A 26,456-nucleotide genomic window follows, 5' to 3' on the forward strand; every position below is an offset into this window, starting at 1 on the left:
AAGTCGACAGAAGGTTGCACTCCTGAGAGATGCAGTATTTAGCTGAAAGCCTGACAAAGCTCTGCAGCTGGGAGGCCTGTGGTGGTTTTACTTGATGCTAAAAAAGTTGCTATAAGACACTTGTAACCTGTATAATAGGCTTGGTGGGAACAGGGAAGCCGGGAATGAAAGGAAGGTGAAAACATCTTGCTAATAACACTGCGGTTTCGTTTCAACTGGCCCTCAAAACCATACACCATGCAGGCTGCCAGCACGGCAAAGCAGCAGCAAAACAAATAAACTGCTTTCCCAGCTAACCTTCCTAAAAAAAAACCGAACCCCAAACCAGACCCGACTGCAAAGCACATCACTTAAAAATTGAAAATGATACAACAAAACAAGCTCAAATTTATAGGGCACCTCTGCAAAGGGGGAGCTTTATTCCTGAATGTTACAACCCTAAAACAACCATTTTCTCTGATTTCTGCCATCACTCAGATTGGCCTTGAATTACCTCCTGATAGGCCTCCCATGTGCTTGCAGATGAGAGAGTGTAATGGGGATCTGTTAATTAACTAGAAGCAAAGTTGCACGGTGGGGATCAAACACTGGATGCGTCCTAAAACTCCCACAGAGAAGATGAAATGCAGCGCAAACTTTAAAGACTTCCCGTCATTAGCCAAGACCTTGGCTGCTCCTGGCCCAGACCCCTCCTGTTTCGGAGAACAATGAGGACAATGATGGCAGAAATGAAATAGTGCAGCAAGGAACAAAGGAATTAGCTATTTACCCACAGAGACAGAAAGGAAAAGAGGGGCGGGAGGGAAGGGGGAAGGGAACTTGCCTTTTTTCTAAGGTTTCTGTCTACTTTTAATTAATTTACGGCTGCCAGGGACTTGCACACAGAGCACACCCAGGAGCATTGTGTTTGAGTGCAGTGTTAATACATGTAACATCTACTGTTTACTCCTAGGCAGGAAGGAGAAGGAGCTGGGGCAGAGAGGCAGTGGGGAAGGAGGAGAGGAGATCTTCCCTCTTCACAGCTGCTTGAAAGAAGACAGGCAGAGAGGAGCAAAAGGTTACAATGATCTCTAACTTCTATGAACCTGCTTCCATACAGGCTATTATTACTCTTTAAAAGAGTGCTGGGTAGAGTAGATCACTGTAGGTAAGATTTACACTGGTTACTACAACGAAAAAGGATAGCACTAGGACAAGGACGCCCAGGTGAAGTGACAGTGAGCACTGCATCGACAGCTCATCAGAAAACAAAGGGCCAGAGTTAAAGGGCTTCCTCCTGTGCCCCTAGATCAAGGGAGGAGACCCATAGCCAAACACGATGCTCTGCAGATACCCAGCCGCATTTCACTGTATTTTCAAAGCACCTGCTCTGAGCTAATAAGGCTGGCCTTACACCAAGGCTAATTGGGCCAGGCAGAGTGCCGCAGTGCCACAGTGGCACTAGTAGCTAGTTCCTTCAGTGGCTCCGTAATAAATACTGCCCCTGACTTCACTGAGCTGAAAATCCAGCTATGGCTAAACTCTGCACACTCCTCAGACACAAAGGCATGGCACCAAGGTGGAATCTTAATGGAAAGGGAAATGGATACAAGGCCGGATACCCCAAAACCAACTAGGCTGGCACTGTAAGGCTATGTTTGAGAGACTGATTTGAGCATCAAACGATAATTTGCTTCATCTTATCTTTCATCTAAAAAAAAGTGTTATCAGAACATGAAGCCTAGGATGCTAAGCAGGATTGCATTTCCATTGCAAGCCTAGAGGAATAGGCACAATGAAGTCACACCATTCAAAGACTGCCCTGCATTAAAAGCCCACAGTTCCACCTACAAAACCACCATGCCTCAGAGAGCAGAGTGATGAGTGCAGCAGCAGAAGTGGAAGGGAACAGAGTCATTCTCCTGATAGGCATGCTGGGAACATTTGCTTGGGTTTTTGTTTCCCTTGGAAAAGGAACAGAAGATACAGCAGCTTCACTGAAAAATATGAGTCTGTAGCTGATCAGATTTATTCTCAGCCTAGACAGTGGCCTTAGGCAGCAATGGTTTCAGTCCATATTTTGCACATCACTGCTTTTGATAGGGAATGGGAACAAGAACAGAGACTAAGGAGTTCTAAGGCTGGATGTGAGCCCCATGTGAGGATGCAGCATTTACAGTATTTTCTGGTTGCTCAGAAGAATGGTGCTACCATGCCCAAAATAATGGTGTCAGTCTTTTTCAAAGATAAGATCAAACTATTTTATATGTTTTAAATCTAAGAGGCATAAACATTTGGATTCTAGGCTATCTGTTCAGAAGAGTCAATGTATCTTTCACAGTTCAACAAAAACACAGCACCTTCTGGACTTACAGTTAACAAGATCAAAACAACAGTTAGAAAGCCCATTGCACATCAGGCACATTTGGCTATTTAGCACAGAAGCACAAAAAACTTCCCTGACGTTCAGTCCAGGGCATCATGCTTGACTAACCACAGGACAAAGGCAGAGGACAGCAAAGGAACATCCTTTGAGACTATTACTAGTGTCTCAGCACCATCCTAATTTATATAAATACCAGAGATGGGAAATAGAAGGTAAGCAGAGGGTTAGAGGACTTTATATTATGTTTAGATGTGTTAGAAAGCCAGGTATGCTTTCAAAGGGGAAAGTGATGCCTTCTTTTCCAGAAACATCTCATCCCAGTACCTTGTAGTTGAGCTTTTATGTAACAGGCGTCATTCTGTTGTATTGCCAACATATCACTCAGTCCTAACTAAACTAAAATATCTATGACTATATCTCTTTGCCGTTTCATCCTTCTTTCTTCCAGCAGCTCTTGTTTCTTTCCCCAATGACTGCTTATTGCTATTTGGAAAGCACTGCTATCATGACTTCAGTGTGTGATTACAATGTCCCCTACCAATCACAGAATCATAGAATCATTATGGTTGGAAAAGACCTTTAAGATCATCAAGTCCAACCACTAGTCTCACACTGCCAGGCCCATCACTAAACCAAACCATATCCCTCAGCAACTCATCTATGCGTCTTTTGAATATCTCTATGGATGGTGACTCTACCACTTCCCTGGGCAGCCCTTCCAATGCTTAATAACAAGATGCAGACACCTACCTGGCACCCCAGGGATGACTGTGTCATTTGTGTCTTGACCTCTACGTGGCCCACATGATTGCCACCTAGCACCGCAATCCTCAGTGCCCTCCTTTTAAGTAATGCTGTTATTTACATTTTGCAGTTCGACACGTGAATGACCTGACTTGCCTTTAGTCAGTCAGGGAATCTTGTGGCTAAGCTGGGGACTGAGCATCAGCTCCAAATTAGTATTACCGGGGTGTCCCTATTCTTCTTCACAAACAGAGTTCTTGTACCTATATTTACAAACGGGTTGTTTTCCTTGCTTAGAGCTACTATACTTCTCCATGCAGGTGACTGATATTTTTGTGTTTGCAGGCACCATTTTCTCCATTCTCACTGCATTGCTGAATCTCTGGTGATGCTCAGAGAGACCACAAAGATCAAGCTACTGGAGGGGTCGAATGACTTGGCACAGCAATGAAGAAGTCACTTTGGGTCAGAGCTGAAGCACATTAACAAGACAGTTGGCAGTAAACCTGCTTACAGCGTTGTTGTTTTGGGGAAAACAGATATCATCGATTTCAAGAGCAAGCACCACCACCTCACATTTTCTGATTTCAAACCAAATCTTGCTCATCTTGTTTATCCAGGAAGACCTATTTAGACCTTTACTTTTGAAATGGAAGAAATAAATGAACTGTTAGAGAGTAGTACAGGGGAAAGCAACCTGGGGGTCCTGGTGCACAGCAGGATGACCACTATCCAGAAATGTTCCCTTGTGGCCAAGAAGGCCAATGGCATCCTGTGGTGTATTAGAAGTGCTGTGGTGAGTCTGTCAAGAGAGATTCTCCTCCCCCTCTACTCTGCTCTCATGAGACCACAACTGGAATATTGTGTCCAGTTCTGAGCCTCTCAGTTCAAGAAAGACAGGGAGCTGCTGGAGACATGATGAAGGGAGTGGAGCATCTCACGATGGAAGGCTGAGGGAGCTGGGGCTCTTTAGCTTGGAGAACACTGAGGGGTGACCACATTAATGTTTACAAGAAAGTAAAGGGCAGGTGTCAGGAGGATGGAGCCAGGCTGTTCTCAATTATGTCCAATGATAGGACAAGCAGCAAAAGGCACAAGCTGGAACATAAGAGGTTCCAAAGAAACAAAAGGAAAACTTCTTCACTGTGAGGGTGACGGTGCACTGGAACAGGCTACCCAGATGGGTTGTAGAGTTTCCTTTTCTGGAGACATTAAAAACCGACCTTGATGAGTTCCTGTGTGACCTACTCTAGGTGGTCCTGATCTTTCGAGGTCTCTTCCAACCCTTAAGATTCTGTGATTCTGTGATAATAAATTTTATAAAAGGAGAGAGAGAGTAAAGGAGACTTATTTTATGAAATTGTTTGAATCTCAAGCAGAACACACAAGATTGCAGCTCCAAGAGAAAAACTGCTTCAACATGGTGCAAATACATGAGATTATACCCTACAAAAACATCTAAAGTGCAGAGTAACAGAGTCCAGGTTGCAAAATCTTTGCTTTTATGCACCTCTGACAGCAAAATGACTGTGTTAGAATAAGTGATTTTTAAAAATCTGTTTTATTAATTCATTTGGCTTATATCACTGAGAGGAAATCATCCCATCACAAAATCTGCCAAAAGGTTCAGTTATTATTAGCCTCTAAGATGCAAGCTAATTGCTTTCTGTGTTTTTCACCAAAACCAGCTGAGATCCTGAGGTTCACAAAAAGGATACTGCACATGCTCAGAAATTCGCCTATTCTGAAGATTTTTAATTACATATTTGACATTAGTGTTCCCCAGTGTATAACACGTGTTATTTGTTAAACTCACATCTCACTCTACATATGTCAATGGTCTTAACTGAAGTTAGAGAGACTATTCAGATGCATGAACTAACACATGAACTTGCAAAGCCTTTGCAAAATCAGAGCCAGATTAACAGTGAACACTATAGACCTTGTCACAACGGCTTGAAATTAATTTATTTTTTAAATAAATATATTTAAACAGAAATGTTATGAAGGAGTCATTGTGCCTCTTTTCTAAAAAAAAGATTTCCAAAGAATGTCATAATGCACAATCCCTCTAGTTGTACATATATCCTCCTTCCTTGAAGTACAAGCCTGGAAGTAGTCCAAAAAAAAGCCATATGACTTGACTTCTGCACCCCAGTAACTCTCTACTGCCATAATGATTTCTTGGTACAACAACATCCCATTTTGAAACAGGCATTCAATGTTCTAGTTTATTCTGGATATAGGAGGAGGCCAAGGGCTAAAGTTCAGTAACAAGCATCGGGGCAGGCTTCAAGTGAGAGGTACAGCTCTAGGAGGCAGCTAGTATTCTTTTTCCCAAGCAGGACAAGTATAAATGGATAAATCCTGATCAATTCCTTTCACTATGATAGTAAACTTATCCTTACAAACACTTGCTGATAAAGAGTTGAAATTAGCTATACAAGTATGTAACACAACACAAGTACAATAGCACAACCAACTCTGAGGGAAAAGCCCAGCTCTCCTCTTCTTAAAGGGCATGATCCTCAGTCCAGTGGTATCCTCCAAGAAGCTGAGGATTCTGCCTCATTCCTCAGCATACGGACCTGCACAGGCAGGCTATGCTTTTGCTTGAGCAACATAGAGAGAAACGAATGGCATGCAAAGGAGTAATCGGAAGCAATCACACTTTATAAAATTGCCAGTATAGAGGTCTCTCTTTCAATCTATAATAGGCCAAATCACCAGAATACATTTCTTACCAATGTTACTCCCACTTTTCAAATTATTTATTCCAGCCACAGCAATTCACCTAAATCTAAGGAGTATCTTTTGCTGTCTTTATCAGAAAGCACATCCTCTTTCCACTTCAGATCTTGATCCAAAGTAATGATACGAAAGTACCAGTATTAGGACAGTGAGCTTTGTTTTCCCACAGCACAGGCAGCAATAGGCCTGAGCTTTCATCTATGTTTTTATATGACCTATATCAACCTCTTACATTTCAAAGAGCTGGATGACAAACTTACAAAAACCGGCCTACTCGAAAATAAAAAAATGAAAATTTCACTGGAGGTGAACAAACAACATTGTCAAACGAGAAGAGGTCCAGATTTCAGGCTGACATGCAATTTCACCCTCTTTTCTCTCTCTCCAAAAGCTTCTTTCAAATCAGCGTATTGCCAGGAAAAGATTCTGTTTTGACACATACTTTTTTTTTTTTTAAACAAAAATATCTGTTTTCTGATTACTTGACAATACTGCTTACAAAGTACTGCCATACATTTGCTTCAGCTACATCGAGGTCTATAGCTAAATGCAGACTTCAGTTTTCAGCATTGTCAGCACCCACCACTTTACCCTTTCTTCTACACAGAGGTGAAACATACACATTGGCATCATGATCTAGCCGATACATGATGTATTTGTATTTTGTACAGTACTCTATTATATGTACCTCATATGTAATTCTAGCGACTTGTTCAGGAGCTTCATCTTACCCTTTGTCTCATAAGACTACTGAAACTAAAAAACAAACAAACAAACAAAAAACCAAACAAAAAAAACACCAAAACCAACCACCACTTACAAGCACGGGGAGAGACTATTAAAGGCAGAGGTCTCTTATACAAGCACAACATGTGATCGGATAATATTGTCTGGATTAGCAGCTTTATAACCTACCCAAGCCCCAGGGCTACAATTATCTGGTTGCATTAAACTGAAATCACCTGCAAAACCTCACCGTGAATGAACCCTTGGAAGTGTCTAATCGTCTGGTTCACACTTGCAAGTGAAAGCAAAATTCAGTAATGGGGAAGAGATGAACAAACATCACAGTGCGAGATTTTCCAACTAATGGTTCTAATTTTGCTTCAAAGGAAGGTCTTCATATGGCTTTTGGCTCTTGTTCCAAATACTTCCCAAAAGTTATATTACAATAAGCAAAGAATAAGAAAATAAAAATCACAGTAATGGCTACTAGCAACTTGCACCTGTATAAAACATTTCTTTCCATTAGTTTTGATGCAGAAAATTAGTGAAGTCCATTCTAATGCTGAAGGAAAAACTGGATTAGATGCACACTTCTCTGATTCCCCTGATTGAAGGTTCTCAAACTACATTGTGATTTTAAAAAGGAACCTTCCAAAATAATCTACTTCCATCATTCTCTTCTAGTCCTTTACCATGTGCCACAAGAGACAGAGATATTCCACAAACATTTATGCATCCCGTACCTGAAGTTTTTGCTCCACAAAACTTCCAGAGCCTTGCAGTCTATCAAACATCCACAAATGAGTAGTCATTTTAAACGCTCTGACGAGCTCTCACTTCAGGCATTTACTTCTGCTTCTCTACAATTTCTTCTGCTGATGTAGGTGAACATGACGATCATATACCACCAGGTGTTGTACGCCAAGATTTACCAGGACTTTTACTAGAGGAAAACTACGTTCGAATTAATGGATGGAATTACAATCAGGTTAAACAGATAAGGAGGGAACCATAGATAAGTAGCTCAAAATTGTGTGGTCCTGCAGGTTGCCTAGAAGATTGAGGCTACTCTGCCCTAAAAATTGCCATCTCCTGCATGTTAGGACAGTTCTCTATTTTAGGGTAGCATATAGAGAGTGAACTACCTCTCAGTCTTCTGTGTATCTATGAGCAAGGGACTTCTTAAACGAATACTGCTATGTAAAACCATCAATAAAGTCATGTTGATTGCCACCTACACTCATGTGGTAAGTGAAAGAGTTGTGGTTTTGCTACATATTATAATATGAGAAGCTCTGCTAAAAAGCCAATGAAAAGTCAATAATTACAAAGAAAGTGACATTTGAAGAACTACTCAGGTACTACTGTGTGGGAATTAATGGTGCTGTTTTTACTGATAATCTCTGCATGTCTTCAGTTCCTCTAGGCTGGAATATGCAAGTGGGAAGAAACTTCTAACTAAATTAATTTTCATGCAAAGTTTAGAGACAATCTGGAAGTTGTTCTTTAAAAACTAACAATGAAATTTGAAATCACTTAAATTGAACTAATTGATTTTGGATTTTATCCATGTTGGAAGCAATCTTCTGATACAGTGGTGGGGAGATGTGTTTAACATGGATATGACTGGTAAATGCTACTATACTTTTGCACTAAAACCAATTTTTTTGTTGTTGAAAATTAATTTCTTGCCTGAAAAAGGATTAAAATAACTTCTCTTTAAAGAAGCCTTCACTAGATTGCTGCTCTATCTATACTGCACCATCCAGTTGTGTATTTATGTCATGACTTGCAAAAGCTTTTCAAGGCACTACTAAATGTGCTTTGAACAGATGGGGAAAGGTAATGTATGCCATTTTGTCAGCACAGACACATGCTGATTCTGACGCAAAAAATGACATAGTAGTATATTGATTTTACATACATTTCCATATGCTTAAATGGCGTTAGCCTGTATGTTACTGAAGCATTTATTTTAAGATAACAACACCATTTAAATTTAGTTTTTTCCATTTATCTTCTTGTTATCAGAATCTGTATTTCGTTCCAAATATTGCTGCTTGGGTATGTAGGGAAAAAAATAATAAAATCAATCAACTTCCCATCATCCAATGTATTGACAAAACAGATAATTCCTAAACCATATGAGGCTTCAAGAATGCAGGCCATCATAGCTGCCTAAATGATTTTCTGGCGACTTCAATCCACCTTGCATCTTTCTCAATCTTTGGTGTACTGAGACTTCCTTTCCTTGGCTCCATCATTCAATAGACTCCATGTCTTACTTCCCAAACGAACATTCTTGTTTCCTTGCACTGGCCACTTGCTACCTCAGTAAGGCAGAGAAAGGGAACCTGTAATTTATTCTCTCCTGAAAGGTTCAATGCTTGCCCACAGAAGGGGATGTCTCCAGCAAAAAACAAGCACCCATCACTGCAGGGAAGAGCCATGCTCCTGCTACTGCAACAAGTTCCATCAGACCTACTTGCATGAATTCTCCCAATTTTACCAAAAGCAACAGTGTTGTCCTCTACTTCTGCCAAGCACTTGATTCAATTTTCTCTTCCATGGTTCAGTACTACTTTTGCTCTCTGTATTTTTGTCTTGAACTTTAGGAGGAAAATAACACACCTCATCTAGATTAGAAAGGAACACTACAGTTTAGGTGAAGTTCACCCAGCAAGACCTTCATCTAACTGTAGCTCAAGTGCAGCCTGAGCTACAGCTTAGCTGGATACGGTTACAGCAACAGCATTATCCCCTGTTTAAAACAAAAAGAGTGGTGAAGGCAGAAGGGATAAATAGTTTTACCTACGCTCACTCTAACCATTACTCCCCAGCCACCACCTCAAAGAAGAATGGAGCAACTGAGACGTATGAGCCAGTGAGGTCACAGTCTAGCAGACAACTCAACAGGTTAGTTAAACTTGGTTAATTTTATCACTCAAGAAAGTTACTACTGGGTACAAGAAATTCAGCATTTCAGAGGCTTGTAACTTGGGACCTGAGCTTTCCATCAAGACAGTGGGAAGATGATTTTTAATAAAAGCAAAACAACTTATTTTTTCTCTCAGCTTGGGGACAGCTGAGCCACTTTGGCTGAAAAATTATTTTAATTTTTTTTTTTAAATGTCTGAGGCAAACACCCAAAATGGAAAATATCAGCCAAAGCTGAAATCATTTGGCAAAGATATAAACAGCTGAAAAGACAGTTTTAGGATGGAAAGCATCAAGCAATCTTCAACACAGAGATAACTTCCCATACTTCCCTAGTGCCTATTTCCCCATGTTCCTGCCATGGTCAGGAGTAGCGGGCTCCTTGCCAGCACTTGTGCTTCTGCACAGGGCAGGAGCAGTTCCCAGCTTATGGGGCAAGTTTCACCCCCAAAGTTCCCCGCTATGTTATGTCACTGAAGCTCATGACCAGGTAAGCCGAAGAGAGATAAATGTAGATATACAGAAGTAAGCAGCGACTTTGTTACCTATGGCAATAAATAAAATCAAAGGAAATTAATGAAGATTATATGCTATCAATATCCATGCTAGGAGGAAGAACCTGACAGTCCAGAAGGTTATTTCCAGATGCAGGTTCTTAAATAGCCATAAATATCTCAAGAATTTTAAGAATATCTCCTAACGGGTTATTTCCCAAGACACATATAATGCTGCAGAGAATAAGCCAACATCCATCTGCTACAGAGGAGTCCCATGGAGGTCGACCAGTTCTGGGGTTTGAGGATCTTCTTTTGAACTACCTGACCTTGGGCACTGTTAAAAAGTGGCTGCTGAGCTCAACAGACACTGGACACAGGTCAATACAGCAAAGCCCTCAGTGTAAACTATCCAGCAACAGCAGCCGAAAACAAACCTCAGGGCCAGGATTCAGCCTCCCAAATCTTACCTTTATTTGCGATGTGTATCTACCTATTACAGGTCTGGGGTAAAGAATATACTTCATTTTTACAGGTAATTGTTCACCTTGAGCAAGTGTAGCCTATAATCACTGGAGGAAAATATTTGCCTCAGTGAATTAAAATCATGGGGTTATTTCACTAGAAATGCAAGGAAGCACAAAGCTAAAAAGATTAACAACTAAATATTTTCTCTTTTTTCAGTGACATGAAAGCTCAAGATGCTTAAAAATTCCAAATAATATTTCACAAGTTTGATTGGCTGAGTTTTGAACAGAGGGATATTTCGGGGTGCAAGCTAAATACTCAGTGTTAAGGAAAAAGGTATTTAAAAAAAAAAAAAAGTTGACCATAACCTAAGGCCTTGGCTCCAGCCAAGTGCCTGTTGTTGTGAAAGCAAGGTGCTCCACACGATCTAATCATAGCACTAAACCTTGTTACAAGCCCTTTTACAGCTCCAATATCTGGGTTACATGGAAACACGCTGGAGAGCCTCCTTGTACTATGAAATAAATGTCATTCTGACTGGCATCCTCTCTTCCAGCGAGTAATTTCCCTCCACTGATAAATCGATACAGCAAAAACAAATGAGAGCGCACAATGGGCACACTGAGGATTACATTTTTATTCATTTCAGAGCCCCTGCAGCAGAGTTTTTTTTAAACACAATAGGAGAAAATGATGCACTTGAGCTGAGGAGGGGAAAAAGGAGAGTATGCCTTAGAGAGAGAGATGGAAAAGAGTAAGAAAGGAAGAGAAAGAAAAAAAAAATTAAAAAAAAAAGAAGAAAAATAACCTTAGCATTTAGAATACAAGTCTAGATTTGCAAACCTCTTAAGTTCACAATGCTTTTGTGTTCAGCAAGCATTTAGTTCAGCTCGTGTCCAAGTTCTTGCTGTTTGTCACGGCAACAATAATTTCCATTTTTCCCCTCTTCCCTTCCTTTCTAAATTTTGACCTTAACTATTCCATGTTTGGTTTCAAGGAGCTCTCCATACCCCTTACATCAAAGCAGCTGTACTTATACAAACAGGACACCACCAGCACTGCTCATATCAGTAATGTACCATACCAAAACGGTTAAATCAAAATGCATACATTTGCCATGGTCAAGATGTAACTATAGGAAAAGGCACTAAAACATCTAGACCTCAGGGTTTCAGTTTAAGGAACTGATCCAGCATCTGGTGTGGCCAGGAGAGATATTTTCAGTGACCTGTATCTGTGACCTGTAACAGTGACCTGTTCTGATTCAGCCTCCAAAGGCAGGTGAGACCCAGCTTGGTGACTTTTAATTACACATGGGCAGTTCAGGTCTTTCACAGCTCTGAAGAAGAACTGAAAAGAGTTAAACTGCTTTTTTACCTCAGGGCATTCAGCCAAAGAAGGTGTAACCATGGACTTACTGAGGTACAAACTCTGAGGCAGGACCCTAAGTGGTTGAGAAACTGCTTATCCAGACCAGATCTAAAAAGAAACTCAAGGCACATCAGGATACCAGTGGTGTTGGCGAAACTCTCTGGCTTTTGGGGTTCACCCACCACTGGTGAAAGACCAGACCAATAGCTCCAGAGACTTGAGACCACAACATATCTACAGGAGACCTGGAACCAAGTCAGCCAAGGAAAGAAGCTGCACATTACAGCATAACCCTGACTTGGACATGACCCATGTCAAGGGCAAGAAATCCAGAGAGCATCCAGCCCTTGTCCCCAAATAGGGACTACCAGGAAATGTAAGCAGGACTGTCTTTTCATCACTACATATCCACTAGGAACTGGACCACGGTGTCAAAACATTGCACATTTACTGCCATGTGACTACTGGTTTGTGGCTACTTTGAATGGTGCCATGGTCTAGGTTTGAACCAGCAACCTCAAGGTGAGAGGTTGTTGTACCTCATTAGTAGTTCCCCATGCCTCATTAAATTTGCATTTATTTGGTTCTCACTGTTAGTGATTCCTACAATGACCAGCAAGAAATGACACACCAATGTGGCTTTTTTCTCCTTTCACACTCTTCCTCCCCCCACTTTTTTTTTAATAAGCCAAAAGGCCGTAACACAACAGCAACATAATGCAAAGTGAAATCCTTTTACAACCCTGGGAAGGCCAAGATGTGTGCCCAATAAATGTAAGCAGACATGATATCCTTTATAATCACAGCAAGATGAAGATGTGAACTGAATAAATACTTTAAAAACATCATAGATTCTATTAGATGCAAAAGATTGAAGTGTTAGGCACCTTTTAGCTCAACTTTCATTTAATTTACTGCTTGCTGTACTGTAGTCTAAAGGGAGTGAAAAAATCCTCTCTCTAATTTTTTTTTCCTTTTCATGAGCTGACCAAGGAGATGAAATCTGGGTACTTTAATTACCATTCAGAGCCAAAGGCCTGGCCTTTGATATGGAAATCCCACTTCAACTCCAGCTTGCTGCTGTCTTTCCCTGTCCCCTTCTTCCAATCTACCAACATGAATTTTAAGTAGTCTTGTCAACACCTGACCATGAAAGCTAACAGAAGCCAGTGCCACTAAGTTGGTGCTGTTGATCATTTTTAATTCTTTTAAAAATTTCTTTATTGTTTTAGGAGGGGAAGAGCAGGGTGGGGTGGGAGGGGGGTGGTGGAGAGTGGATTAGAAATTATACAAACCTAAGCAACTAGATCTCAGTGCCTTCACATTCCTTGTCTGCACATGATGTGGCCTGGCTGGGTGCAGTAGCTCACATTAAAGAGTAAAAGAAAGAAGCAGCAAGCGAGTGCAGGAGGGGCAAGGGGGAGAAACGGATGAAAGCTGTCATGTACAGTTACCCTGTTATTGTCATCTGCCTGCTGCATGACTCCCAGCTTTGCTATAATTATTAATTGCACTTGTCAACTGTCATTAATTCCTCTTTAGCATCCCTGTCTTGGAGTAATTAGACAGAACAGCCTCACTGCACTCATTGTTTTGAGAGGCCCCTGAAAGAGCCCAACGGGCTCTGCAAGGAGACAACCATCATTAATACAATAGAGCACCTCAGCATTAACCCTTTCAAAGGTTTAGAAATCAGAAGCCAGTGGATCTCCCATCTCAAAACTTCCCAGTGCCAGATCCCTCTTTCCCTTTTCCTTACAAGTGCTCCCATCTGATGAGTCAGGAGCAGCTGGAGGCTTCAGGTGCTTCAGCTTAGGGGACCCCCACTTAACTTGCTGCAAGGAGGCCTAATTTTATAAGGGTGGGGACTCAGTACTCCCCAGCTGTCAGCCAGGACATTGTCTTGTGCTCAGCACTGAAGAGGAAGGCACAAAACACCAGACTTTATAAAATTATGATCTTCATGATTTACATCTTTCATTTAAGCTTACGGCGGTTTACCAAAACACAGCTGTGGGTTACCGGAATTCTTTGACACTCTTTGTGTCCTTCCCTGAAGAAAGGGATGCAGAGTACTTGTTCTGGCTGCAGCTGCCAAGAACCCTATGTGAGATCCCAAAGTTCTGCTTTACTATCAGAGCTCCCATGCTAGTCCACAAGCTGAGACCCCCTCACAATATGCTTCCCATGGCTACATTATGCACTACAGTTGTCCCTAGATTCTCAGTACCCAAACCCAGTAATCTCCACCACTCCTACACAGGTATAAGTGATGACTACACTTTGCCTTACGCTTGGAATTTACTTGGTGGCCGTGAAGATGGTGCATGGCAAGGAGGGGACTCTACTCTCCCAGAGTTGCAATGTTAGAAAGCATAAAAGCTCATGTATGTGGAAAAATTACAGTAAGAAGGTGTAATTATGAGTATACGAGCAAGAGACAGTATTTATATCACCAATCTTGAGAACACTTTCCATTGGAAACATCAAGATGCTGCTGTGGAAAAAAATAGAAGGGAGGGGGAAGGTGTGCAGGGGGAGTATTCAATCTTTTAACTTCATTTTATACCAGTGTCTGACTATATAATATATAATTTATATTATTAAAAAAAAAAAAGGGACAGGACAAGAGCAACCTGTTGCTGCAACAGGGAAAACATCTCTGCTGTTCCACTCCTAGTTTACTGCTTAAGTTTATCAAACTATTTGGTAGCTAGCTCTGCAACTAATCCACTCTCATTTCTTTAATTATAATGCTGTAATTCAAAGTTCTGATCTAAAAAAATAAAAGGGAAACCAGCTAGGCAGTAGCCAGACTTTACTTCACTGCTGATTATGGACACTCAAGATGCTCCCAGGCCACTGGACAGACCTGCCTGGAGGCTTGGTAAGACCACATTGCACAATTACACTCTCAGTCCCACAGCTGGGAGTAGAAGGAGTACAGATGGTTTTTTTTTCCTCTAAAATCAGAGGGAAGACTTGTATTGACACCAGGCAAGCAGTTTTTCCAAACCTGGTCACATTGAACAGCATCTTCAGCACCAGCATTCCTCAAATGATTTTTTTTTTAAATAAAGCTATCTATTCCTAGTGTAAAAACAAAACCTAGAACACTGAAAATTAAAAGGAAGTTTCTTCAGTCTGGTAGTTTACCTGCAGCAAGAGTACTTCGTGAAAAGTTAGGGTTTTTTCCATATTAAATTTTGCTTATCCTTTCAATGCTTATCCAACTGAGATCAAAGCCACAAATTAATGAAGCAAATATACTCTAAAACAGGGTTTCAAAGTCATAAAATGCTAAAGAACTTTATTCAGAGCTTTACCTTATTTGGATCTGGCTTAGGAGCTTGTGACTTACTGAAATAACAGACTGCTTTGTATAAAGCCATGTGAAATGTATTCACAGCACACATAGAACCAGAAAAATCTTTCAGAAGCATATACATCAGATTTTTGGCACTCTGCATCTTGCATCAGATATAAGAATTTCACCATAAATTTGATCAGTAAACACTTCCTTGCCTTTCTCTATTGTGGCTATAGTCAACCAATGTAAAAATTAGAGTGATTGTTTCAAAACAGGGCCTAGTTCAGCTGCACGTCAAGTACCACCACCATATAAACTCCTGCATTTGTTTTTAAAGATGATTTTCCATGTCCCACAAAACTCTCTCTGTCTTTTATAACAACTCAGCTGACAGCCAGACCTGATTACAAGAAGGTCTGCTAAATCACCTTTAAATTGCACACAAGGCCAAACTTACCAAAAGGTCAGATTTAATATAGTATATGCATATTATTACAAGTTTCTGAATGGCTGGTGATATTAGATCCTTGAGTAAATAAAACAAATAATTCTACGTTACTTTGCTAATGCCAGATGTTTATTTCACCTTCTTATATGAGTATGCTCTTGGGACAGATGTAAATGAATCCTGATTGCTGGCAATGAAAGCATCCTAGGATAAAGCTGACTGAACTCACTGATAATTTCAGGTCTTTAGTGTGATCTGCCGAGACATCTCTGGGATTTGTCCAGAAACTACAGCTTTAGCTCGAGTTATTTCAAAAAGGTGAAAAATAATAGGTGGTTAACAGCCATTCCAGTGTGAATTCACATGCTTCTGCAGTTATCTTCTGTGACCAGTATTTTTTGATAGTTAAAAAGTTTTGCCATCTTAAAAGTGCAACTCAGCAAACAGCCCTCTATCAAACAGTTTCAGCTGCAAATCCATGCATTCCTCTAAGCCTTAATGCCTGAACCCTATACAGTGACTACTCCCGAGTCATCCTGAGCCCACATATTCACCTCCCTCTCCTTTACAGACTGCTTGAGCTAAAAAAGCTATTAACAAGAGTAAAGCGCATACAACACGTGCACAACCTTAAAACACACCAATATCATTACAGATAATAAATTCTCTGTTCCACAGTCTCTCCAATCAAGAGTGTTCAAGTGATGATTAACCAAGAAGCTAAGTGTTCAGCTGCAATCTCAGCCTGTTTTGAATGTTTTTTGCTCTAGGCAAACTAAAGTAGAAGATTAAAAAACCCCTCCCAAATGGATTAAAAATCCAGTTAAATGATCATCTTTGAGGTCATTAGAGCAATAAGTAATATCTATATATACACATACATATTATATAGATATAGAAAAAAGAAAGAAAAAAAACACCCCTCAGACAATCCTTCTCCAGAGGATTACTTCAACACTTTTGACTTCAGAGAGATTGAAACTGATTCTTCTAAGCAAGCAGCTTTAACCTAAATCAGAACTCACCTCTCCACCAATCAAAAGAAGCTTTTTAAAAAACTTATACTTCCTAATAGTTATATAGGCCTTAATCCTCTTGGAAACAGTTTTAGGTCATTATTCTGGGAGTTATTAGGTTGGAAAACAGCTTCTAGGCAAATGATGCTATTCACAAACCTTTTACACCAGAAATAATGGTTGGATTATTTCTGCCTCAAAAGTAGTCTTAAGGTCTGATTTTGGATTTTCTTTATATCTGATGTTCCTGAGAAAAGACACAGCCTCTTGCTGTTAAATAATAACAATAATGAACATTTTAAATACATAAAAGTAATTTTTTAAGGAATTCTAAGGGCAGTAGTGAATGCAAGTTTGGATTTTAAGTGGAAGTAAAAAATATTTTTTTATCTCCAGACTTCCAATTCTCTTGTGTGTTTCTAAGGGCATCTGAATGCCTTGGTGTTTCTTCAAAATATCAATGTCAAAGAGCTTTGACAGATCCTCTTTTTTTTTTTTTCCCCGCATGTCTTCTAAAGTGTTACTCTCTTTTCACATCCATTGATGTCTCATAATAATAGAAAAATAAGAATTTAAAGTATACTGAAGTCTGCTCTTCGAGCAGCAGTTGAGAGAAGGGGGAATATACATCCTTGAGTCTGGGAGTATCTCAGTTTCCAGGACCGTCAAGAGCACTTGCTGTTTCACCAAAACGTATGCCTTGCCTTCAGCTGCCAATAGACTCAATGGGCAGTTGAGCTCACGGAAATGGCATGAGGTAATCAAAATACTCCTGTATTTAACAATATAAAATTACCCTTCTATAACACATGAATTTTGATTAAGAATAGACAGATATTTAAAAAAACACCCTTAATGACAATCCAGCCCTTTCCTCATATTACATTTTTCTCAATTCTTGCATGTACAAGAAGACAACCCATCACAGAGCTAGATCAAGTTGGTTTTGCAATCCTGCCACCAGTTACTGCCGTTGTGCAGGTCAATCTCTAGCTAACATGTGCATCTAACACAGGCTGTGGAGGTGAGGCACACCCAAAGTAGCTCCAGGATCTGGGAGCCCGCAGCATCATGAGCCCTTCCACAAGCCCCTCCACATCTCTCTCTATTTTTTAGCATTGGCGAAGTTTACACAGACACCCTGAGAGTCCACAACTCAAAAGCTCAAAGTCCAAAAGGCTCTCCTGAAAAGTTGCCCACTCCATTTCATAGATAAAATCAAATGTAGAACAGTAACAGCAATCGCTAACAAAAAGTCCATGCAAATTAATCTATGTTACACTGTAAACTTTGCTCCCTTCCTTCAAGCAGATCAAACACTGAAATTTCAATGGCAATTTTTGCCCGAATAACTTCAGGGTTTAACCTTGTCACTTTTACATATAGCTCCATATGCACGTCAGGTACCAACAATCTTCTTTTTCTCAAAGAAAATAATTGAATAAAAACTTAGCAGCCTGCTTGCTGTAAACTAATTTTCATCCATTACTTCTTACCCTCAAGATGGCAATTCTATTCATTGCAGAACAAGGGAGTCATAATGGGAGATAAAACTTCAGCATCACAAAAACTGCAGCACAAAAAGAGCAGCAGCATCTCTGACTAAATGCTTCACATTGAGGAAGTGATATCACAGAATCTGGTGGCCAAAGAATTCTGTGGTATCACTTTCTGAAGTATATTAACAATGTATTAATTTGCCTAAATGACAGTTTCATCATCATTGCTCAAGAAAAATCCCAAAAATCTACAGGAAGGGCCTTCTGAGGCAATCAAAAACTAAACAGACATAACATAATTAAAAAGAAGAAAAGAAAAAGAATTGTTGCATTTGTTCCCCTTAGTTATATTAGGAGTAAAACCCAAAACTAATGTAATAATGTATCCCAGCAGTTCAAATCTTCTAATTTATGCAGAATGGATTATTACTTAGACAATCTGACCCTGGGCAAAACTTCCTCAGTTGAGAAGATTTACAATCTAATTATGCAGGAAGTTCTGTTGAGACAGTTTGGGTGCAATGGTTTTCTATTACATTAGCTTAGCTAAAATAGCTGCTTCTTTGCTTGCTTGGTGTTCCAAGTACTCATATGAAAACAGAAAATCTTTCATTCACATTCTTTATTTCCGTTTAGGTTTTCTCACCATTCTTGTGTGCAGAGAAACTCGTTCTCAACCACAAATAGCAGCAAAGAGGCTGAGACTGTTAATGGCAAGCCAGAGTTGCCATTCAGGCTTTTGCTTTGGCCCTTGTTTAGCAAACTGACTTTAAAAAGGACCATCAAAGTGTTTTTCCGTAATTTTTACAATGATAGTTGCTGGGTTATTGCTCCCCTCCCTTATTTCAAATGCCTATATAGAAAGCCTGAAGCTGTACACTTTCTCTTTCATCCTGCATACACAAAACTAGTTTAGTTTTGTTGGACGGCTCAGAGATGTTTTGCTGCTGTATCAGACACCTGATTTTTTTTTTCTTTTTTATTAATCTATTTCATTAGATCAAAAAAAAAAAAAGATTCCTTAACACATACAAAAATAGAAAGAGCTTTACAAGCCTGTAATGGAAAAGATGGGAAACTTGAGTCTAACATAAACCAAAGTATTTTTTTTCCCCCTAGATATATTACTGTGTATTGATATAATTGAACATACAGACATGTCCCATATTAACATAGTTGGAGAAATCGGTGCCTTTTTTTCTTTACAGTAAGTGTTTTGATTTCAAAAGGTCAATGGATCATGTCACGAACTTCCGTCTTGATAATTACCATGTGTAGTAATGCACATTTTTATCTACAGGTGGCAGACCTTTTAAAATCATCTTCAATCAAATTCATTACACATTTTTGCTGATACCACCACCCACATTAAAAAGAAAGAATCTGCAGCATAAAGTTCTAATTAATGCTGTTCAATTTAGAGGACAGATTTGTCAACAAAGTGGCTCAATTCTCAAAGGCTAGTGACCCCTCTCAGAATGAAAGCCTTAAAAAATAATAATAATTAAAAAATAAAAAAAATCAGTTGCCCAGTATTTGGTAAGCTTCTATTTAAAAATCATTCAGCAACTCAGTATTTCTTTTTTTCTCTAAAGTAGAAGTTTCACTTCCTTGATTATTAAGCACTGGCTGGTAAATTAGTGATTTCTTCTTCGATAAGCTTACTTAGAAGAGGAAAAAAAATATAAGAATGTCAGAACTGACTCCTGGCAGTAAGAAAGAGAAAAGTGAATCACAAAACTTTTTTGTATATGAATCAATCTTTTAAAATACCATGACTTAGACTGCCATCCCATATGCTTTTCTACAGCATCACTAAGGAGAAAAGCACTGTTTTACTTCAGAATATTTTCAGTCAATCATATAAACCTACACTCAAGCTTAATTAGAAATATTGTCCCAACAAGAACAGTGAAATAGCCATCTGCATGTGGCCAAAATCATGCTGAAATCAAGGCTATACCAAGGTTTCATCTGAGACTTGTGCCCTAAATCCTCAGTTACACTGACTCTGGCTCTGTGCTGCCTTCCACACCTTTTCCTCATTTCCATCCAAGAAACTGGGATATAATTCTTACTTGATTCTGAGGCTGCATTTCTAATTCTGATGTCATAGCAATTGCCACTCCCTTTGAAAAGGCACTAATTATACCAGAATACATGACTATAATAGCAACCTGGTCAAGCTAAGGGAAGCCTAACTCTAACAAACTCATCAAGCTCCACATAGAATCATAGAATCATAGAATCATATTGACAGGTTCAGCTCTAGTTCTTAATGTCCACAACAATGAGATAAAATCCATACTACTCAAAGCAGATTCTTATCTTTAAAATCTTAATTCTGCAAACATTTACTATTCATGGCAGTTAGGTTAATCACAAAAACTACTTCAGGATCAAGCAGACACATAAACTGTGTTCAAGTCTCCTGTTAAGCCAACCACAACATTTAATGGGATTATTCCCCATCCGCTCTCCCTAACTGCAAGAAATGTCATTTTATAAAGTATTTATAAAAACTTAGTACTTGGGATGTATACACTTACATACCACTACTACTAAAATATATCCACAAGTTTATAGTAATTTAGAAAAATGATTTATATTGCCAGTAAATTTTAAAGAAAAAAAAAATCAACAAAAATCTTTTAAAGTTATCTTTTTGGGGATTTGAATAGGTTGAAATAGAAATGTAAGGCAGCTTGAATGAGTAACAGAAAGTATAGATAGACTTAAAACATTTACACTGGGGATACACATGATTATAATTATTTACTTGCTGATATGCCCACTCCTCCCCCTCCTCCCTAGTCCCAAAGAGTGGGTGAGAAAAATTGTGTACACTAATGTCTTTTGTGGTAACCTAGTAACCTTCTCCTTTTTCTCCACAAGCTCTTCCTTCCTACCACACTCTTCCATATTGCTAGCCCTCCAGAGTAATTGCCATATGTCTTTATATGGTTTTGTTTTCCTACCCAATGCAGAGGAGTTGGGGTTATTTTCAATCTTCGTAAGCCTGTAAACAGGATCAAACAGGAACCCGGTCATCAGCAAGAGGAAGGCTAGAAAAATAAAAGCAAATGCATATCAACAATTTTATTTTAAAGAGAAAAAACATCCAAAACATGAAACAAAAGCCTGGTCTCTGCTAGACATCTCCCTCCCCGTTCTCTTTTGTTTAGTTCATGAACTCTTTTTTTCAGAAGAGAGGCTGGTGTAAATTAATGTGTGACCCAAAATATATCACATGTACAAGCTGCCATAGAAATATGTAATAGCATAAAAAAAAGGAAAGAAAATAAAAGTAGACATTATTAGAACTAAAGTGGCACCTCTTATAATGATAAATCAATACAAAGATTGAACTAGGAGAAAGATACAACTATATATGCCTGTTTCTCTAAAGTGTTTAAACGGATAGCCTACACTCACCGGTTCTGTTTCTATATCCCCAGCCTAACATGCTCGCATGATTAACCTGTTTAGCATGGTTAGTGGTGCGATTACAGCACTGGGAGCAGGAAGTCCTCTGCATTTGCCTCTGCTCTCCACTGTCACCCTGTGAGCAGGAGAGTTACTCACACATTTACTTTCATGACTTAGACCTCTGCCTCAATGTTCTCAGCTACACCTGAGCTTCCTGCACAGGTGACAGAGTGGCATCTCCCCCAGGTTTATCAAAGCCTGGGACTTCAATGACTTAACAGTGTGACTTCCCAAACACTATCCAATCCTCCCCATAGTTCAGGAATGTGAACCTCAGATCTCTCTGGGCACATATTACAGTCTGCTACTGTTTTATCCCCAAGCCTGTTTGACCCAGGTGGCTTTGACTAGCTTCCCATTTCTAGCATTGTGCCCCAGTTTACACGGTTGAAACTGGGAAAACAAGTTTTATGGGACTCAAATACACATCAAAGCAGTGATTTGAAAACAAAAACAAACTAGTACTACTGTTATTTATCTGGATCACATGAACACAGATGCATAAGTCTGAGACTGGACTTGTGACGTGACACACCAAGTTCACGCAAGCCAAAGTCCACACTATTTTGGGTGTGAAGTGGCTGTCCTTTCAGTCAGGTTTTGCATCCGTAAGCCGTGTAACAATCTATTAATATCAATCTAGTCTAACCAAAACAAGTAATTTCTAGTATGAAATATAGGTACGAATAAAAATAAATAGAAATTTCTTTTATTTTTAAACTGCAAAACATACACTCAATCACATTCTGAAATCAGTAACCTCAATATATAAAACCAGGCACTTTCTCTATTGGCTTAACTTGACAGAGTTACTTTGCCAGCCCTACAGCTCTGAGAGCGCTCCATCAAAAGCAGCAGCGCATAAGACTATCACCACAAGCAGGTTAGCGCATGAAATTTTAAAAGACAACCATCCCTGGTTCATACCGATCTCTGCAGGCAGGCAAACTTTGTGAAGATAAGCCTCAACTTCCTATATGATTTTTGAGCAATCAGATCAACAAACAGAAGTGTGTTCTCTACTTTGTATAGAAATTTCCTCTAGCATGACTTTCTGCTCATAGAAAGATGAATATCTCAATGGGCTTTTAAAATAAGTATATGTTGAAGAGGGGGGGAAAAGTCTGTCTTCAGTAAGGCTAAATCATCAAAACTTCCTTTTACAAAGAGGAGTCAAGATCTGCAGGACTTATCAGATCACCTAGTTAACAGCATCTCAAAGAACCAGAAAATAAGAATTGCTTAACTTTTGTTACTTGGTTACCTTATTAAACGTTCATCAACTAAACAGCATAATATAAAATTTGTTCTTTAACTTCCTTCCCTAACCAACACATTATTAATACAGAAGACATGCACCAGGAGCTGAGGAAAGAATCAGCATGACTCAATTCACTCCTGCTTAGGATGAGACTCTAGGAAAATGAAGACAGGTCACTATCTATCATATTTTTTGTCTTTCTCAGCTATCTGGAACCAAAGCACAGCACTACTCTGTCCTCCTCATAGAAGCAGAATACAAGGAAAATTTAATACTCATTTTTTTCATTCTTGTTTTTTTCTGGGCACAATTCGGTTAGTGATACTTCTGCATCCTTTTTGTGTCTCTGATTTATCCCCACCCTTAACCAAAATTAACCTCTTTACAAAACTTTAGTGATTTTCCATTAACCTAGATATTTCTAGATTTTTTTAAAGAAGACTTTCTTTCTGTCTCTCTATACTTAGCAAATTACCTTCCCCTAAACAGTTACAGATACTGCAAAAAATATGTAGTAATAACAATGCTACCTGTAAAAATCATAATGATAATAATAATATCCCAAGATAGAATCTCAGCTAGATCCAGGTTAGTTTACAACAGTATGGCCCTCAGTTTATTCCCACACAATAGACCAAAGCTACTTCTACTTATTAGTTTCATCTATATGAAACTTTCTCTTTGGTGGCGAACAACACACTTCAAGAACGTTGTTTTATGTCTGTTAGAAAGGAAAAAGTAAAATTGAGGCTAACGATTGGCTGACATGAGCTTTGACATGTGGGAGAGAGCGTAGAGCCACTTAACGGATAGGAAAGCTTTTCAGAGGGACCTAGATAGGTTGGAGTGATGGGCTGAGGCCAAGTTTAAAAAGGCCAAGTGCTGGGTCCTGCGCTTGGGCCACAACAACTGCATGCAAAGATGTAGGCTCAGATATGTGTAAGTGGCAAGCTGTCCAGCAGAAAAGAATCTGGGAGTAATTGACAGCTGGCTTAATATGAGCCAGCAGTGTGCCCAGGTGGCCAAGATGGCCAATGGCATCTTGGCTTGTATCAGAAATATTGTGGCCAGCAGGACCAAGGAAGGGATTGTCCCCCTTTACTCTGGTGCGGTGGTACCTCGGGTACTGTGTTCAGTTTTGGGCCCTTCACTACAAGAAGAACATTGAGGTGCCGGATCATTTCCAGAAATGGGTGGCAAAGCTGGTGAAGGGATTAGAGAACAAGTCTTAGGAGGAGCAGCTGAGTAGACTGGGGATGTTTAGTCTGGAGAAGAGCAGGCTGAGGGGATGCATGATCACTCTCTACAACTACCTGACAGGTGGTTGTAGCAAGGGGGGATGGGGGTGTTGGTTGGTCTCTTTTCTGAAGTAACAAGTCATAGGACAAGAGGAAATGGCCTCAATTTTCCCCAGGGGAGGTTTAGATTGGATATCAGGAAGAGCTTTTTCACTGAGAGGGTTGTTAAACACTGGAACAAGTTGCCCAGAGAGGTGATGGAGCCACCCTCCCTGGAGATAATTAAAAGATGTGTAGATGAGGTGCTTAGCAACATGGTTTAGTGGTGGGCTTAGTTGTGTTGGGTTAGTGGTTGGACTCAATGATCTTAAAAGTCTTTTTCAACCAAACAATTCTATGATTATATTTACAGGAATATATTTTTCAGAAGCAGAAATGGAGATATCTATTTGGGAAAAGACTCTGGAAAAATCATATCTACTTGGGCTAAGTAAAGCTTAATTAATTTGTTGCTTTTTTTAAGTATTTGTAAAGGTAAAACATCATCTAATTGCAGTTGAGAAGATGAGGCGATCCCCAAACATTAATAGAGACTTCATAAATTGTGGTTCTTGGCTATGGTCTTGAGTGGAGTGACAGAAACAGCAAAAAAAAAGGACCTGTTGCCATATGAAGAAACCTAGATTCTACTCTGAAATTAAATTACTTGCATCTTAACTATGGTTTCCATAGGTTGAACCTAAGAAAATTCATACTTTTAGCTATCTCTGTGACATAACATATCCTACAATGTCTTTGTTTCTACAGCAACATGGCTTGGGGACCCTTATTTTGGAGGAATGCATAGGCAGCATTCCAGAAGCAGGCAAGAGCTCCATGCACAGGAGTTAAATGCTTGGAAAAGTACAAACGGGAGACTGAAGAAATCTTTCCCAAAAACTGCTCCAATGTGAGTGAAAGTTTTAGGTATATTTACTAAGTTTTCTATATTGGACCATATTTTACTAACACTATTGTAATTTTTTTAAAACTTTCCCCAAGTTTTAATAGTGGTTAAAACATATTTAAAAGACAGAATTCCTGTCTGTGACCACAGCCCTCCACTACACTGATCATCCCCAGACAACCTTGCCTCAGAAAAGCTTCCACTGATGCAATCTGCAAGTTCCTTTGACCTGTTTAACTCTTTGCCTCTTTACTGAGGTCACTAAGAAGATGTCACTGAGTGACAAATGTTATGGTGGCTTTTCTGTGGTGATGATATTAGGTTGTGATGGGTTTTTTAGGAAGCAAACGGAAGCAAGCCCCCAAATTACTCCAATCAGCTCCTTCCCAAGCACAGAATAACAACAGGACTTTATGAAAGCAGAAGGGAGAAGGGTAAGCAGAGGCTAGCTTCCACTTTCTGAACATGGGCAGTCTCACAGTGATGGTGGGTGGGATCTTCTCTCACTTAACCAGGCTGGGTATGCAGGTAAGTCATTCTCATAATCTTAACATAGCCTTGGTGAAATAAAATACTGCTGGATCTTTCTCAGGGATTTAAAAAAAATAATCAAACACCCAGCTCGCTATAGAACGTGCACAGACAATGTAACCATTTACTGTGACTCACATTGCTCCACATTTCACCTGTGGGGTCGTTAAAGTTGCTTCCAGTTATGCATGGTGCAGTGCATTATAGAGCAAAATAAGAGAAACATAGAAACATGAGGTTTTTTGTGTATACTTTCATTTTTACATGAATTTTACAGCTGCTAGTTTTTAACACTTCAAGTCTAAGTCTCCCTGTTGAGACTGAGGTGAATTAGTGAAGCACAGCATAAATAAAATTATGTTGCTACATTTTCTGCAGGTGAGGTCTCTTGGGATATATTCTGACAAATTTGTATCCACTCTGAAAAAAATTGCATGCATATAAGAAAAAAGCATTACTGTTTTTGAAAACCTGTTGTCTTCAGAAAAGACCCTACCTCTTACTTTGAAACTCTAATTTCTCATTTCACAAGCCAAAATACAATCCTTATATGAGCCTTTCAGAATATAGCTTTAGACAGCATGAACTAGGAAGAATCATGGGCTGGCCTTTGTTCTTTTTCCCCACTCCAAAACAGTTAAAACTAGTCTATATAGAGAAGGCATGGGGGTTGGCTAGGAGTTGGGTTTTGTTGTTTATTTCTGAAGTCACTTTCATGCCAGAAAAATACCAGCCAGCTTGTGCAAGATCACCTCTTCGGTATGTACCTGTTCACACAGTTGAGCAATGAGAGAAGTCTGAAGGGCTGGTAGTTTGGGCTTTTTTTTCTTTTTTCTCTCTTTTTTATTTTCTTTTTTTTTTT

The 26,456-nt window shown here is 39.5% G+C and overlaps 1 protein-coding gene across 3 annotated transcripts in view; it reads right to left on the bottom strand.

Moving 5' to 3' along the window:
* The window catches only part of SOX5 (SRY-box transcription factor 5), a 652,738-nt gene that overhangs the window by 470,671 nt on the left and 155,611 nt on the right, over positions 1–26,456 (bottom strand). For all 3 annotated transcript variants that reach the window (XM_062009253.1, XM_062009270.1, XM_062009262.1), the window contains exon 2: positions 21,108–21,194. The gene's annotated coding sequence lies outside the window, so the exon portion shown is untranslated. The remainder of the gene's footprint in view (positions 1–21,107; positions 21,195–26,456) is intronic.

This window comes from Colius striatus, chromosome 1 (assembly GCF_028858725.1).
Source record: "Colius striatus isolate bColStr4 chromosome 1, bColStr4.1.hap1, whole genome shotgun sequence".
In the NCBI taxonomy this organism is placed as follows: Eukaryota; Metazoa; Chordata; class Aves; order Coliiformes; family Coliidae; genus Colius; species Colius striatus.